General features: G+C 40.0%; 1 protein-coding gene across 1 annotated transcript in view; it reads right to left on the bottom strand.

Annotated features, from left to right (window-relative positions):
• LOC142074883 (transcription factor RFX3-like) overlaps positions 1–9367 on the bottom strand; it is a 178641-nt gene extending 169274 nt beyond the window's left edge. The window contains exon 1 of the mRNA XM_075135817.1: positions 9219–9367. The gene's annotated coding sequence lies outside the window, so the exon portion shown is untranslated. The remainder of the gene's footprint in view (positions 1–9218) is intronic.
• Between the last annotated feature and the right edge of the window lie 8874 nt (positions 9368–18241).

The raw sequence follows: 18241 nt of genomic DNA, 5'->3' as shown, positions 1-18241 counted from the left end.
AGGGGAAGCTGAAAAGTCCTTGACTTAGTGTAAACAATGCTTAGCAACAACTAAAACACCGGTGTGTTATCAACATTATTCTCATACTAAATCCAAAACACAGCACTGTAGCAGCTACTAGGAAGAAAATTAACTCTATCCCAGCTGAAACCAGGACAATAACACACTGGTGTTTTAGCTATTACTGAACAGTGCTTGCACAGCGTCAAGGCCTTCTCCGTTTCTCACACTGTTCTGCCAGCGAGTAGGCTGGGGGTGCACAATAAGTTGGGAGGGGACACAGCTGGGACAGCTGACCCCAACTGACCAAAGGAATATTCCATACTATAGGATGTTGTGCTCAGCAATAAAAGCAATAAAAGGAGGAGGAAGGGGGGGGGGGGAGGGGCATTCAGAGTTATGGCATTTATCTTCTCAAGTAACCATTACCCATGCTGAGGCCCTGCTTTCCTGGAGATGGCTAAACATCTGCCTGCCGATGGGAAGTAGTGAATGAATTCTTTATTTTGCTTTGCTTGCGTGTGCAGCTTTGCTTTACCCATTAAGTTGTCTTTATCTTAACCCACAAGTTTTCTCACTTTTGCTCTTCTAATTTTCTCCCTCATCCCACTGTGGGGGTAGTGAATGAGCGACTGTGTGGTACTTAGCTGCCTACCAGGGTTAACCCACAACAGCAGTCCTTTCCTGAAGGATTGTAGCCCATGGGAAGGACCCACGCTGGAGCACAGGAAAAGTGTGAGGAGGAAGGAGCGGCAGAGAGGAACTGTTACAAACTGACTGCAACCCCCCATTCCCCATCCCACCTGCACCGCTAGGGCAGGGGGGAGGAGGTAGAGGAGTTGGGAATGAAGCAGTGAATTTGAGCCTGGGAAAAGGAGGGAGGGGAGGAGGTGTTTTATTTTTTGTCTTTGTTTCTCACCATCCAAATCTATTTTTTAATTGACAGTATATTAAATTAATTTTCCCCAAGTCGAGTCTGTTTTGCCCGTGATAGCAACTGGTAAGTGATCTCCCTGTCTTTATCTTGACACACAAGCTTTTCCATCTTATTTTCTCCCCCTGTCCTGTTGAGGAGGGGGAGTGAGAGAGCAGCTGGGTAGGCATCTGGCCAAGGTCAACCCAGCACAACATAATTTAGTTAAACATTCATAGAGCAGTCATCATAATAAGTTAGTTCTGGATGCAGTGGAAACATTAACCTGCAAACTCAGTTACTCAGGTTTGTCCTATAAGAGTTGTATTAGGGAATGACTATTCTAGAATAAGATAGCCTATAAGAAGATAAGTATATATACAATATATGATAAATCAGCTACTTGGGAAAAGGTGGAGGGGGGGAGTTGTATGAAGATAATGAAGACTGTTCTGGAAAATAAATTAAATCCTTACAGAAACTTCAAGTAATCTACATTATTTGAGAATACATACTTACCATCAGTTTTTATAAGGGAAGACATATGAAAATTCCCAAATCTCCTCTGAAAAGGTCACTACTATAAGTAAAAGTTGTTTGTTGCTTATATAGTAAAAACACCTTTAAAAATTATGGGCCATGAATATGAACAGCTACATTATAAAAGGTATTTTCTATAGTTTGTCTTTTTTAAATTTCTGCTTTCTACTTACTTTCCATTACTCAAAAAAAAAAAAATTAAAAAGAAATATCAGATTTTAACCTCCAAATTGCAAACCTTCAATTTCTGAGTCTCAGATCTTCTCTCTTCCATCTTTGCTTCATCATCTTTCCTCTAAACTCTCCAGTTTTAGTGGTAGTTGCTAGTTTACTACACTAATACCTCCTTATTGCAAAAATAACTGAATTGATATTCTAATGACATCATACTAATTCAGAAGGTTGTTCATACAAGTGCTTAACACCCACTTAAATTAACTGAATTCACATGCTTAAAAGTGCTTGCTTAACAACTTCCCTAAAGATAGACAGACCTAAATACCTGCTTCAAATATGCTTTATAAATGCTTTTTAAGTCCCCAGTTTAAAAAAATATGCCACATAAATATGATTATTCAAATATAAACATAAACATTTGTTTTACTGAATATATCATCTTCACCTACTAATATGCTTTGCAGAGAGAATTCTAATGTTAGTGATATCACAGAACACCACATTCTGAAATGGACTATTTGAGCTGGAAGGTACTATTCACATAGTCTGACTCAAAAGACCCATTTAACAAAGACTTTTTCAGAATGCAACACTAAAACATCCCAAGTGAAATGAGTAACATTAAAGTAGTTTATATTTCCATACAATGTTCTTGTTCTACGCTATGAAGGTAGAACTATTGCTTTTATTAATTGAAACTGTATGTTTCAAGCTGTTAGAACAGCTCTCTGCTATTCAGAAAAAATGGTGCTATTTTAATGAAATATAACACATCACAAAGAACTAAATTGTGCTTTTTATTATACTTTTTGGCCTTTAGCAGAACTACGCTTTAACTGTTCTAAAAGCAGACACAAGAAATGAACAAGGGTATTAATCTAATTTAGACTTAGATTTTACTAGTGTTTTTTTAAAAAAAAAAAACAAAACCAAACAATGTTCTAGTTCTTAAGTCAGTCAGCCAGGTGAGAAATTTTAAACTTGAATGTAGTTGTACAAAGTAATGCATTTTACTGTTTGCAAGAGAATTTCTGTGTCTCATTCCATCTCCATACTACCTACCTGCCCACATATTTTCTACCTTTTTCACACCTTTAACACAAAGGATTTGAAAAGGTAAAACACTGACAGACTGGTATGACAGAGTAAATTTGTCCGTCAGTCAGTTTTATACAAATCTTCACAAGAATTTCACAAACCTTTTTGAAAAAGGTTAGAGTTTGATTTAAAATAGCCAATTTTCTTGTGTTTAGCAAATAAAAAAAAAAATATAGGATTTTATATCAACATTCATCTCCAAAAAAGTTAGAAAAATTGCCTCAGAATATTTGTTAGCTGAACCAAGAGAAGACAACAGAAAAAATGAAAATAATGAAACACTGACCATATATATTTTGGAACATAAAAATCGTCTAAATGAGATTAGCTGATACTGTAAGCTTCACATAGACACAAGAACCCCTACAGTAGGCAGTTATGGAATAACCTCTTCAGGGGAGGTCTCTTTCTAACTCCATTAGTTTGACTTATACACCAAAGTAAAAGAATTTTGATTCCTTCAAAAACATTTGTTTGTTTACTTGTTTAGCTGGTGATTTTTAGGAAGTCGTACAATGGATTAATTTACAAGAGAAGTTGAAATTTACAAATCACCTTAAGCAAGCATTAAATGTCTTCCTTACTTAATGCTCCATTTAATGATTCTTTATTTTCTGTTGTCTCATAGTACTATGCTAAAAAAAAAAAAAAAAAAGGAAATTAGCAAAAAAAAAAACCAAACAACACACACACACCCCAAAACATTACAGCCACTCTCATTCTAAACAGCTTTATTAGTTTTGGTACCAGAAGCATTCTGAAGTACCTTTGTTTTACAAGGGGCTTCCTATTTTTGAGGGACAAAAAGTTCCTTAAATTCAAACTAGTTTATTATGAAAAGAAACCCATGACAACTGTTTGTACTCTTGCTTTATTATTACATCCGACATGGTTGCTCTTAGAAATTCAATCTACTACTGTTGCTAGGAGTCAGTTGCTGTGCAACCTAAAAGGTATGTGGTGCTTTCAGGTTAAGAAGCATTAATAAATCTGTAGGCCTCCTTATACATTTCTGACCAATTTGCTTAAAACCCTTCTCAAATAGTCACCGCACACCTCCAGATATCTTTTTTTTAAAGAGTTATACTAACAGATTTTAACAATTGCACTGGGTTTTGGCTGGGATAGAATTTTCTTCATAGCAGCTAATATGGTTCTGTGTTTTGGATTTGTGACTAAAACAGTGTTGATAACACATCCATGTTTTAGCTATTGTTGAAGAGTGCTTATGCAGCATCAAAGCCTTTTCTGTTTCTCACACTGCTGTGCCAGCGAGTAGGCTGGGGGTGCACAAGAAGTTGGGAGGGGACACAGCTGGGACAGCTGACCCCAGCTGACCAAAGGGATATTCCATACCATATGACGTCATGCTCAGCAATAAAAGATGGGGGGAAGAAGAAGGAAGGGGGGAATGTTCGGAGTTATGGCGCTTGTCTTCCCAAGGAACCATTACGCATGATGAAGCCCTGCTTTCCTGGGAATGGCTAAACATCTGCCTGCCGATGTGAAGTAGTGAATGAATTCCTTATTTTACTTTGCTTGTACACACAAGCAAATATTTAATAAATATTAAAGCAGAAAAACTAAAGCAGTACATATTATCTTCACTGCATTCTAACTGAAAGCAAACAACAAAGTTTTCCTCTAATTTGTCATTTAGGAGGACAATTAAAAATCTTAAACACCAAGAAACCTCAAAGTTAATGTTTCAACAGCTAAAACAGCTGCACAACATGCTCTGTAGAGATACTTTATTTTACACTCCCAAAGAACAACATATCAAGCTCTATATTTTGGACTATAAATTAAAAATCTAAAAAAAACACCTTAAAAATGGCAGCATGATGCTTCATATTTACTTTTTATATCTACATATGCCCAATGGATCTTCAAGTTGACTCTAAGATGTTTTTGACAAAAACTCTGTTGTTCTGTTTTTGCTCATTATTTTCAATCATAAAGATTCTGCAGGCCAAATTAAATATCTACAAATACCTCTACAGGATCAGTGTTTTCAATAATATTTTAGCAAATCCACTGGAGAAGGGCTAAGAAATGGCACATAAAATAAGTGAACTATATGGCTTTTCTCCTATAAGTTGTTCTACAGTAGCACGATTAATGACATCTATAGGAAATAGGAAATCTGGCTTATGCCTTTTACTCTTTAAATGTATCCATATTACAATAGATGGAGTATAGGGTGTGGATGTTTGCTGATTGGCCAGCTGTCTATTGCCAAATGGAATATGTAACACCTGAGCACCGACTGCCTTTTCTTCAATAGTAGCATAAATTTAGTCTTACCTTTCCCCAGATAATTATTCTGATGAAAACTCTGTTTTTGAAACCTCTACCCCTCTTTCAAATAAGATGGAGGGCAGCATCACAGAAACTATTTCCTTAGGAATACAAGAATAAAAAGATGTCTCGAAAGTTATTGGAAAGGCTAAGATAACTAGTCTATACGATACCCAGTTTGTGCACCTCAAAACATTTCATACTACTTGGTCGAGGTTTTCTACAGGGACCTCAAAAAAGAATAACAAAATGAAGACTGCCCTGAAAGCAAAAAATCAGGGGGGAAGCAAATTTCTTCCTAAGAGAGCGTTCATGAATGAGTACTGTTTTGTAACTGGTATTTTGTTTCTTCTCCAGAATTCATAAGCTTGCGATGTTTTTTCTAAAGCAAAACCAAACCTTTTTTTTCACCTACATTAGGATAATAGGCTTATAAGACAAACCATAAAGAGAAGTTGCCTCATCTCCTGCACTTTTAGGATTTAGCCTCGTAAAGAACACAGTAGCAACTCGGAGTCCAGAATCAAGCACCCATTTCCATCAACACAGGCAAAAAGATAAATATAGAGACTTAATAAGTACAGTAATTGCTACTTTTAATTACTTTCAAGGACAGATCACTGCAACATTAAAAGCTACCCTATTGATTGTGATCTCAAAAAGTGATGGAAAACAGCTTGGAAAACAGTCTAAAATTATTATATCTACACAGCTACAGTTAAAGACATCTAGATATACTGTAAAAATAGTTGTACTTAAAAACTAGCTAATGATTATCTGAACTACATTTTACAGTCTTGATTTTTGTTAGATCTAGTTTCTACTGAGAGCAAGTGTTTTCCTCTGTGTTGCTCAAGGATGTACTAGAAACAGGAGGGACTTTAGCAAAGAGCAGTTGCAATACTGTCCAACTTCAGTTGTTCCATAAGTAACTCTTTATTATTACCATAAGATAGTCCCTTGAATGTAACTAAAGTAAATGAAACTTCTGCAGACATATAGGTTTGTTTATATAAAACAGGATAGAGCCTCAATCTGTTAAGTTTGGTGAGACAGCTTGGTTGAATAAGTATTCCTCACATGAAGAAATTCAACCAGAACCAGGCCCTACTGAGATTAAACCAGCACTCCCCCCTCCACTATTATGGAGTATCTCCCTCATCTGTGAGACTAGCATGCTTCTACAGTACAAATTGTCCAAGTTCAACATTCCCTTTAGTCTTTTCCACTCAAATTCCTTCTCCCTCCCTCACTCCTTCTCAGCATCAAACTTTTAAGTACTTGATGCAAGTACATAGAACAGGCTTTGACACATATGCAGATGCTTATTCTCTCTAAACAGCTGTTTCACATGTACACAATAAAGATCTACCTGAAGTAAAATGGATATTGCCATTGGAACATTTTCCAGCACAAATATGTTTTCATTTTGGTGTATCTTTACTAAATTTATTCTTTTTCTAGCTGGGCATAGTGTCAATCACCTAGAACTTTCAGGAAAATTAACTTCTCTGCAATTCCAAGAACAGGGCATGTTAAAAAAAAAAAAAAGCTCAATCACCTGTATTTAAATGTATACATAGATACATATATAAAAAATATATAACATTATATATATATATTTTAACATACATACAAAAAAAAAAAAAAAAAACCGAAAACAGCTACTCCAATACTAAGTTTAGTAAATCCCTGATTTTTTTATGGTAAATTTAATGTGGTAAAGGGTTATCACACCAACAGAGACGTCAAGCCAGGCACAGAAGCACTACTATATCACAAAGGGGGCAGGCTTTAATATGTTCTGCAAAAATCTAAGCAGATGTCAACCGAGCATACTTACAGATAATTTCTAAATTATATAAAAAGTAATTTAAAAACTTCCTCAGATTCTTCTACTTGACAAAAAGGCAAATTCCTCAACATGATTATTTTCACAATATGTTTGAAGATGTTTTAACCAATCTTCAGGTTGCTGGTATGAAAAATAGATCCTGAACTGCTGAATAAGCATTCTTTCTAGTCATTTGCAATTGGCTGAAGGAGTCTTCTTCAAAATAAATTTTAAATGTCAATTTTGTGTATATTGAGATGAAGCAGGTAACATTTACACCCCAAAAGAAAACAGATTAACAGAAGAGTAACTGTAGGCTATCCCTGCAGCTCAGCTGGATATACTTCAGAGATGTCTGATATACAGTGCTTCCCAGCCTTGCCACATCCCACTACCTCAAGTAAACTGTGAAACATTAAACCATGTGGAAGCGAAGCATCTAACAAGGAAAAGGAAATAACAGTGGATAGACAACCAAAAAGGAACCATATTGAGGAGATTAATAAAGACTGAAACTGAGTGCCAGCAAATACAGAAAACAGAATTATAAAATGTACATGAACAGACAAAACTATCAGCAATAATAAAAAAGCAAAGTACGACTAAAACATAAATTGCAAAAGCAAAGAAAATGTTGACACAAAAAAAGATTTAAAGACTGATGTTTTGTTTAACTTCTTATCTAGAAACAAAATGAGCAAAATGTTCCAAGGATGTTCTTTAGCTTCCCCCATTATCTGAATTCCAAATCTCTCTTTAAAAATCTAGCATTTTGTCTTCCATTTCACAGGCTTGTATCTGCATGTTAGTAAACAGTAATTCTAAAAAATTAATCATTATAAAGTAATATTGTATTAGGAAAATAGTTAGCTCAAAATTAGGTTTAATTTAAAAGGACTGATAATGTGATAAAACAAAACAAAAAGGAATCACTGAAGATAAAAATATCCCTGTTTTGTGCCATGTAAGTATGGGTGTAAGAGGCAACTAAACATTTCATCATGGCACTAAATGTTAGAGAGAAAGAGAGAGAGAGAAACTAGAGTAAATCCAAGTAAAGCAATTATACAGGAAATACACATGGGATTTATGTTAAGAATCAGTGAAAAAAACACTGGCTAAGGGGTTATGAAGAACTATATAGTTACACAGTATCAGTGTTTTTCTTCTTTTAAATTAATTTAAAAATAGGTTAAAACCCACAGTAGATTCATTCTGTTTTTCTACATAGCACTTTTATTAGGTAGCAGAAAGACACTATGTTCATAAGAAAGATAGCGTGTACATTTTTTGTAAGAGGTGCACTTCCTAACACAGTATAAGCTAGGGTTAATAGACTATGAAACTATTTTAGAACATCAACTGAGATAATACAACTTGATACAGAAACTGAATGACAACAGGAAACCATATGGATCAACAACATGGCATGGTTGGACCACCTTAATTAAGAAAACATACCCAGGTAGATGGTTCTTATTCCTATGGAACTATACATTAAAGACTTCTTTAGCTCTTCAGAAACAAATGTGTTTCTAAGAAAGTAAGACAAACACACAGCGTTGTGTGCTCTAAATATGCACAACTCCTTTGAGTTTACTGAAAACTTAGTGGTTTCTATACTAGCAGATTAAATTCTACAAGTAGTATGAGCTGGAGAATTCAAAAAGGCTCTGAATCAGTGCATGAAAAATAATACAATCAAATATTCCATGTAGAACAAATATGTTTTTAAAATAAAATGAAAATGTTAGTTGATGAGAACAGAAAGTTGGGAATTCAGAAGTACAGCCATAAAATTAAATTATACAATTAAATTACACTTGCAACCAGATAGCTTGGTTTATGGAAATGACAGCTAATTACACTAAAGGATTTTATATAGTACCAATTAGCCCTTCAACCTCTACTATTAACTACTAATCACACCTTGAAGACAGTTTTAAAGGATCTCTAATCCTTCTGCTGTGTTACCCACTGGCCTTCCCTATTGATATACAAGATACTTTGGAACATTACAAGTACTGCAGCATGTCAGATAACAACTTCCAATTAAAAAAAAGATAAATACCCTTCATAATAAACAACTACAGGGCAATTTACATAATTTTTTCCCCTTTAGAAATTATGTCTCTTCCCATATTATAAAATGGGAGGAAAGAAAGGCTGAGGAAGAGAAAGCGCTCGAGGCTTCTCCCTTCTCCCTCCCCCCTCCCCCTCAATCAATAGTGAAGCCCAATGGAGCGGTCCCAGCCTGGATGCTGCAAGAAGGAGGTAAAGGTTGGGGTGGAGGGGGAGGAGAAGAAAGGGATAGAAAGGCGGGATTGCAAGCGTGTACAGAACAGTTACATTCACCTGAACTGCGGAAAGCTGTGTTGTTGTTCTTGCTGGTGGTGGCTGTTGTAGGTGACGATGAGGAAGGAGATGGAAAGCAGCGGAAGAGCGGTTGTTGTTGATGAGTAACAGTCACCAGGACTACGGTGACTATGGCGCTTGATTCACAAGGCAACAGTTGCTATAACTCACAAAAGAGAGAGAGCAAGCGAGAGAGGAGGAGGCAGTGGCCCAGCCGAAGAGACCCGGAAGAGGCAGGACCTTCCGTATGACGGACAGCTTCTAGGGCCGGAGGGGAGGGGGATCCGTTTCCTCAAGGGGGAAAGAAAAGAAAAGAAGGTTGGGAGGGACGTATTAACTCCTCGTCCTCGTTAAGGGCGTGCGAGGGCGCATTCTATCCCCAACAAGCAAAGTGGTAGTATGACAATGCACCATCCATGGATGTAAGATCACACTACATCGGAGCGGGCAGGGAGGGAGCCTGTAGTGGTGGCTGATTTTTCAAATGGATAGCAACCGCCTGCCCGAAACCCGAGTGGGAGGGAGAAGGAGAGAAGAGGGGGTGTGGTCATATTTACATATCCGTCTCCCGCGTGGATCATGCTCACCGACATCCTGACGTCACATCCGATCAGCGACTAAGATAAAGGGGGGATTTTGTGCAGGGATCTCCGTTCAGTGGTTTGCTTTGCTTTTTCACCCTGCTTGCTTCCTGCTACTTGGAAGCAGTTTAGAGTGAACAGGAACTTCTGCTTTGTGCTTGCTGCTTGTCACCTTTTCCACTCCTTTTTCCATCAGAAAATGGCAGTGAAGAGCCGCTGATGGATGGGGTATTTGTTAACTGCTGCCATTTAAAGTAGGTGAGACTGTGGCAGCAGCTGTACTGCCCTCATTGGCAAAGCTGAACGTTTTCTGTAACTGCTGTATACACTTGGCCTGCTGGACTCAGCACATGCACAACCAGCATGTGCGTTACCAGCTACCTTGTGCCAACCTTTCCCTCCAGCAATGTTCCTTATAGACCCCTACCCTTCCCCACATATGCCTTTCCGTAGAATGCAACCTGCTTCATTTCTATTCCTTCCCTGAACACACTTCATTCTGCATGCTGCCACCAGGGCAATGCTCTTTAATTTCCTTTCCTCATCCTGCTTCCCCTTAATCTCCCATATCACCAGTGATTCTCTGCTCCTCTAGGTTCATGGGGCTACAAGGTGTTAAGGATGACTGCTTGTTTTAGGGATATAAGGGATGTTGTGTATTGGAGGCAATACACAATGTGAGTATTTACACAGCATCATACCTATTTTTCTGCAATGCATCCACATCTAATGGCCACTATGATCCCATATATCCCTGTAACCCCAATATATGCAAACCTGCAGCTCTTTTGCACCTTTTGTAACCTATAAAATCATTGTGTAGTTGTATGCAGCCCATTCTACCATCTATATAACCAGTAATATTTGGCTGTAATACATATATTGGTCATAGCCAGCACAGGCTCACGAGGGGAAAGTCCTGCTTAACGAACTTAATTTCCTTTTATGACAAGGTCACCCATCTAGGTGACCAAGGGAAGCCAGTAGATGTGGGTTTTTTTATTTATTTTAGCAAAGCTTTTGATAGTGTCTCTCACAGTATCCTTCTGGACAAAATGTCCAGCACACAGCTAGACAAGTCCATAATATGTTGGGTGAACAATTGGCTGAGAGGTCAGGTTCAAAGAGTTATAGTAAATGGGGTTACATCAGGCTGGCGGCCAGTCACCAGTGGGGTTCCCCAGGGCTCAATTTTAGGGCCAATGTTCTTTAATGGTTTTATAAATGATCTGGGCACAGGAATCGAATGTACGTTAAGTAAGTTTGCCGACGATACTAAATTAGGAGGAGCGGTGGACTCCCTCGAGGGTAGAGAGGCCTTACAGAGAGATCTGGATAGACTAGGGAGCTGGGCAATCACCAACCATATGAAATTTAACAAGAGCAAGTGCCGGATTCTCCACCTGGGACGAAATACAAATTGGGGGATGAGAGGCTGGAGAGCAGCCCCGTGGAAAGAGATCTGGGGGTTTGGGTTGATGGCGTGTTGAATATGAGTCAGCAGTGTGCCCAGGCAGCCAAAAGGGCCAACCGTGTCCTGGGGTGCATCAAGCACAGCATAGCTAGCCGGTCGAGGGAGGTGATTGTCCCACTCTGCACTGCACTGGTGCGGCCCCACCTCAAATATTGTGTGCAGTTTTGGGTGCCTCGATATAAGAAGGACATCAAACTATTAGAGTGTGTCCAGAGGAGGGCGACCAAGATGGTGAGAGGTCTTAAGGGCAAGACTTATGAGGAGCGACTGAGGTCACTTGGCTTGTTCAGCTTGGAGAAGAGAAGACTGAGGGGTGACCTCATCGCAGTCTACAACTTCCTCAAGAGGGGCAGTGGAGGGGGAGGTGCTGATCTCCTCTCTCTGGTGGCCAGCGATAGGACACGAGGAAATGGAATGAAGCTGCGTCAGGGGAAGTTCAGATTGGACATTAGGAAAAGGTTCTTCACTGAGAGAGTGGTCGGTCACTGGAACAGGCTCCCCAGGGAAGTGGTCATGGCACCAAGCCTGTCAGAGTTCAAGGAGCGTCTGGGTGACGCTCTTAGTCATATGATTTAGTTTTAGGTAGCCCTGCGAGGAGCAGGGAGTTGGACTCAATGATCCTTATGTCAACCAGCAGGGAATGGTCTTCCATATGGCTGCTGACTGTCTGAATGAGCTGCATGTATTCTCTCACATAGCAGCCATTCTCAAAATCAGGCTGCAGCGGTTTCACTGGCATTTGTTCACCATCCACATAGAGGGCCACAAAATTTATATCATAATGTTTAAAGTTGAAAGGGTTCTTAGCATAATCGCTGCTAAAAGCAAGACAGAATAATCTTAAATTAGTAAAATTATGCTATTTTTCGAGGTGAAGATATAGCTTGTTACTTTCTATTATAGAATCTAATCCTGAGATGCTGAACAAATAACTTCTCCACTAGGTTCTTCTACCTAAATGGATCTCTGGGTGATCAAAGAGCTCACATTCACTCATCTACATAGCATTATGATGACAGACAAACATAAACTACAACTTGCTAACAATGGATAATACTTTCTTTAATAAGTCAATTTGTTTTGAAATAAAAACTATTTTGATAAACATATTTTTCCTTTCTATCCAGCAAATAAAGGTAGTTTAATTTAGCTAATAATACACTGAAAGTGTTGGGGAGTTGTATTTTCATTGAATTTTAAATTCCTTTTTAATGATATAAGGGACAGAAAAGGTATTTCTAAAGGTTGGACACCAAATAATTTTTATCTCATAAAAACTGTTGCCAGAACACTATGACTGTAAGTCCACAGTAATGCTTTAGAATCCTTCATCTTACCCATGATGGTTAAGAAAGTGTTGACATCAGTAAGCACTTTATTACTATGAGAGTGACTGAGCACTGGAACAGGTTGCCCAGAGAGGTGGTGATTGCCTTGGAGATATTCAAAAGCCATCTGGACATGGTCCTGGGCAACCAGCTCTAGGTGGCCCTGCTTGAGCAGGGGAGTTGGACTAGATGATCTCAAAAGGTCCCTTCCAACCTCAACCATTCTGTGATTCTGTGACCTGAAGGCTGTTTCTTCTTGATATTGTACTGTCTTATTTGTTCTGTCAAGCATCATTTGCATGCTTACTTGCTTGGAAAGATGAACAGAATAAGCTGTGGTAAGAGCCTTAAAGTTGGCTCTTTATCTCAATCGACTGGGCTGTCAACTTGTGTTCTCAAAGCAAGGAACTTTATGTGCCTGTCTTTGAAGGAAGAAATCAAACCTCTTTCAGGCCTTGGCAGAAATAAAATGAAATGGCTGAAGTTCTTTCCCCGACTCTACATATTTGTAGAATGTTTTAGAAACATCTTCAGCTTATGAATATATAATCAGCTGTTATATAGGTAGGAGGGTTGTAGCTACCAGTGTTATAAGGAAATTATCAAATCAGTTTAAAGTTGTAATCCTTTCTTCTCTGTAGTTAATTTGCAAAGATATCCACTTAGATCCATCAGGGCCTAATAGGCCTAATAGAAATTAGAATAGGAATAGGAAATTCTAATTCAAATAATTCCAAATATATAGATTTTTCTCTCAAAATAAACTTTTTAAACTTAAATCATTCTCAAAGAAGGTATGTCTCTTCTTAATTTTTTAAGAGATCATCCTTTTTTCTGAATTTTACAACAATTACTCATTGCTATTATGGAAGTAGAAATGCTAAGGCCTGAGCGGGCCTCTCGACTCAACTCTCATCCTGTCTCATGGGCCTCTTGATCGAATTCTCACCCTGTCTCCTTAAACAATAATCACTGTGTAACCTTCATGATAAATCAGTCCCTGTGCTAAAGAAAGCAGACTCCAGACCGGCCTTGAGCAGTTCTGTGGCCTTGTGTATGTAACAGATATGAATAACTCACATCCTGTTATCTGTCTTTTGCATAGCGTCTCTAAGTGTATAAAACTTGTATCCACTTTACAGAGACAGAGTTCACATCAGCAGAGACTGTTTCTCTGCTGCTCTGTGCTCTCTCCAATAGCTTCTGTTCTGACCTGATGTAAATTGTATTCCGTTTTTTCCATGACAAATTTGGGGCCGTGAGTCGGATTCACACATCCTGCTTCACCTGGGAGGATCGCAGACTGCTCCCTGCCAAAACCCCTTGGCGCCGCTCAGAAAGGTACAGGACCTTTTGAAATCCCTACTGGGACTTTGGGCAATGGTCATCTGTAGGCTCCTGTGGCATGCTGAGACTGCCGAATCCGAACTTTTGATAAAGGTCAGTTCAGACCCAAATTGCTGGCTAAAAGAGAGAAGAAATCTGTAATTCTGGTTCTGGTAAAATTTAGGAGAGGTAAGTCAGGAAAAGTCTGGGTTGGTTTCTGGTATTAATATGGTATGAATGAATGAACCTGTGTGAATGGTGATTCTTGAGAGCTGGGCATTGATTTCTGCCACCACTTAGAGGCAAACTCTTGGGGTATCCATTAGCCACCCAGGCTACCCTCTGCAAAGGACCCTAGCAGTTAAAGATGAATGGTGTGAGCTCTTGGTGTGAGTGACCCCATTAACCCTTTTCTGTCTCTAGTTCTTGTATGAGCCTCCTTTGGTTTCATTGTTGATGACCCCAACCTCAACCAGTATGGTGGGCTCAGGCTAGACACTGTGACCAGGAGGGCCCATTGTGTGACTTTTATCTTTCCCTTCAGTCTCTATTTCTGGTTTAGTCGCCTTTGGGGAGAAAACCGTGGTTGATCGCTTTGAGGGGATTAAGTCAAAGCTCTGTCTTCTCCAGGATGCCCAAACCTCTTCTCTTATCCCTCTTCGCCATGGATAGGCCTAGATTTGTACTCTGATTCTATGTATATGCAGTACTCTCCTAAAGCCTGCAGGTACTTAGATAATTGGAATTTGGGGACAAAAAAAAAGATCCCTCAAAACAATTCACTCTAGAAGGTACCTTAACTTAGATAAAATAGTTCACTTAAGGTGGGATGTATTTTTTAATTGGTGTGAGGAGGCCTCCAGAAGGAGAGACACAGTCCCAGGCCAGAGGGTTGGGAGACTCTCAGGAAAAAAAAAAAGAACAGCTAAAAACAAAGAAACAAACAAACAAATAAAAAAACCCTGGCAGCTACCAAAACAGAATGTGGCTTTTGCCTGAAAAGGTGAAATCTTACAAATGTCTATTGAAGTGGAATATGACTCAAATGTGGAATGCCTGTGGGACGAGTGTGTGCGTGTTTGGTGCATCAAGCTGGACCAGCCGGCGAATAAAAGACCCGTGAAGCAGGTAAGAGGGCCTGGAATCCAGGCAGGGGTATCGAAAGGACAGAAGGATCCGTGCCGGTACTCAGGGGATCCACTAATGTGTGTGTGCTTGTGAATCTAGTGTGTCGTGTGTGTGCCTTCACTAGTGACCTTCAATTTCTACCAGCCAAAGAGGAGGAAGGGGACTTGGCTGTCTATGTTTTATGTGAGTCCTATATGTAGGTGCTGTTGAAGGCAGCGCCTTATCTGTGGCAGGCTGTGTGACCGGCTGTGTCAGTGTCCTGTGTATGTCCTCTGTGTGTCCTGTGTGTGGGTGGGGGATCTCTGGGATACGAGCTCAGCTTTGTTACTGCTTGAACCTGCAAACGGGAAAGCAGCAGCCATGTCCCTCAGCCTGGGCAGAGACCCTGGGGTCCCCGGGACGCACAGAGCTGGGCTCCAGTGGCTGGGCAGGAGGAGTTCTGGGCAGCAGCTGCTGGAAGAGGCGGCCACTCCTAACATCCTTTAACAGTTTCGTAGTCAGAAGGATCCGGTCGAGTTGTGAGTATTCCCGAGATTACATGTATATAATCCTTATGTGATGGAGGAGTGGGCCTTTGTTAATGTGCCTACAGCAATAAATTTGTAACCAACCTTCTAGAGCGTTATGCAGGCACCCAAACAGGACCTGTGCTAGTAAATTCTTCGGTTAATTGGAACAATTGGATTGGGAAAAAAAGATGTTTACAGAACATTAGAAGGTGTAAATGGCTCAAACTGCAGGGCTTAGTGACCAGAATTTGTAGTTTGGGGGATGAAAAGAGATACTTACCAGAGTATGTACAAGACCTCCTGTAAGTAACAAATCACTTCCACCTATCAAATCGATAACGATATTGGCTATAAAGCAGGAGGAAATCTGAGAGAATCAGGCTAAGGCTGAGCTCTCTACAATTTGAACTTTCAAATTTGTGAAGAATAAGGTAGAAAAGTGAAGTGCACAGTTCCAAAGAAATAGCTTCAACTTACGGAAATTTAAACCTGATGGAGCCAAGTAGTAGAACTGAGTATTGCAGAAGAAATTGGTGAATTATAGTGGAACAAATATCACTTAATGTACCTAGTGGAAATGTAAATCTCTCATGGCTCCTGTCATTAGACAAAGGCATACCATCCTGCTTGTAAACAAGAGGTGTCTGGACAGGACAACCCGGGATCAGCCAGTATGATTGTCAGTGGCACAAGAGGTCCTTGTGTCCAAGGATGCTCAGATAAGTCCCTGATCCAAGGAGATATATGATTTTTTACTTTTTCCTCCCCTAAGGAGCTGGAACCCCTCTAGGGATCCTTAAAAGATCCTGCCCTTAACAATGACAACAATTAGGGCACAGGGGACGGGTCAGGTTACAGTTTCAGTGCTGTCCTACATGATTCCCCCCCCCCCGCCCCCCCCCAGAACTTCGGCGTTAAAGGCAGCAGCGGCAGCAGCACTCAGTGGTGAAGTGGGGGGTCACCGCGGGGGAAGGGGGCTGAGATAACATTCAGACCCTCCCCTCCACCGGAGGGCCAGATATCAAGCTCATTCACTGAAAAAGCAGGAACTTTGCTTTAAATATTTTAGTTCGTAGTGAATGCGCTCTAAATTAACTACTCAACCACCACTGATTGAGATTAGATATTTAAGGATGAAGAAGGTGGGATCAACCAACAGAAACCGAGACACCTCCCAAACCCCATACAGCTGCTGGGGAGGTGGGGTTGCTCAATTCCTACAATGTGCCCAGGGATTTCTCCCTAGGAGATATTCCTGAGAAGACAGTAAAGGAGAATCATAGAATCATAGAATCATTAAGGTTGGAAAAGACCTCTAAGATCATCGAGTCCAACCGTCAACCCAACACACCATGCCCACTACACCATGTCCCTAAGCGCCTCATCTACACGTCTTTTAAATACTTCCAGGGATGGTGACTCAACCACTTCCCTGGGCAGCCTGTTCCAAGGCCTGACCACTCTTTCAGTAAAGAAATTTCTCCTAATGTCCAATCTAAACCTCCCTTGGTGCAACTTGAGGCCATTTCCTCTCGTCCTATCGCTAGTTACTTGGGAGAAGAGACCAACACCCACCTCGCTACAACCTCCTTTCAGGTAGTTGTAGAGCGCGATGAGGTCTCCCCTCAGCCTCCTCTTCTCCAGACTAAACAACCCCAGTTCCCTCAGCCGCTCCTCATCAGACTTGTTCTCCAGACCCTTCACCAGCTTCGTTGCCCTTCTCTGGACATGCTCCAGCACCTCAATGTCCTTCTTGTAGTGAGGGGCCCAAAACTGAACACAGTATTCGAGGTGCGGCCTCACCAGCACCAAGTACAGGGGCATGATCACCTCCCTGCTCCTGCTGGCCACACTAGAGGTAGGGAGATTCTCCTATTGATCGAAAAACTTCTCTCCAAGCCCGGTTTCAAGCTATAGTTCACTTGATCACTTCACACTAATTGTACTACAGCTATCTAGGAGGCAGGAAGCACCCTGCAGTGAACCTGGCCAGAGTAATTTACTCAGCTCCCTGCAAACTGCAGGCAAAATGGCTTTGGGAGTACAGCAAGAAGAATAACGAATATACCTGCCCTTGCTCATGTGGTCCATTCAGTGGCCCACACCAGTAAAGGGGGGATGATTGCAACTATATGACAGGACTGGTTTGCTCCAACTTTTAGATTGGTGTGCTCCAAATTTCTCTTGTGCACATATTTTTCAGTTATTTGTCTATTCTCAACGTTATTTTGGAATGGGATGATAGTAATGGAATGCTTTAGTGAAGTCACTGAGCTAATGGCTACATCATTAAAATGTTGGTATATCTAAAGATACAGCTAATACTGAAAAAGGAAACTTGAAGCACTTTAATATGTCATTTCCCTTTTTTTAATATTCCACATAAATTTAGGGTTTGTATAATTCATACACATTTTTATTTAATCAAATAATTCTATAGCTTGAATGACCGGGAAGGGGCTTTCATTTTGTCAGAAATTGAGATGCAAAGGATTGAAGCTTGCTAGTATTGTTCTAATTCTTGAATCTTCATATTGTGATAAACTGTGAACTGTTTTGTTCATCAAACTTTGTGTCAGATGCAATTAAGTCCTGTGATATGTGTTAGCAAAAAGTTAATTAAACCGCAGAGTGACATAATATCCTTTGAGCTGGCTGCAATCTATCCTGAATCTTG

This window comes from Calonectris borealis, chromosome W (genome assembly GCF_964195595.1).
Source record: "Calonectris borealis chromosome W, bCalBor7.hap1.2, whole genome shotgun sequence".
NCBI lineage: Eukaryota > Metazoa > Chordata > Aves > Procellariiformes > Procellariidae > Calonectris > Calonectris borealis.
This window is presented reverse-complemented; position numbering and strand designations above follow the sequence as displayed.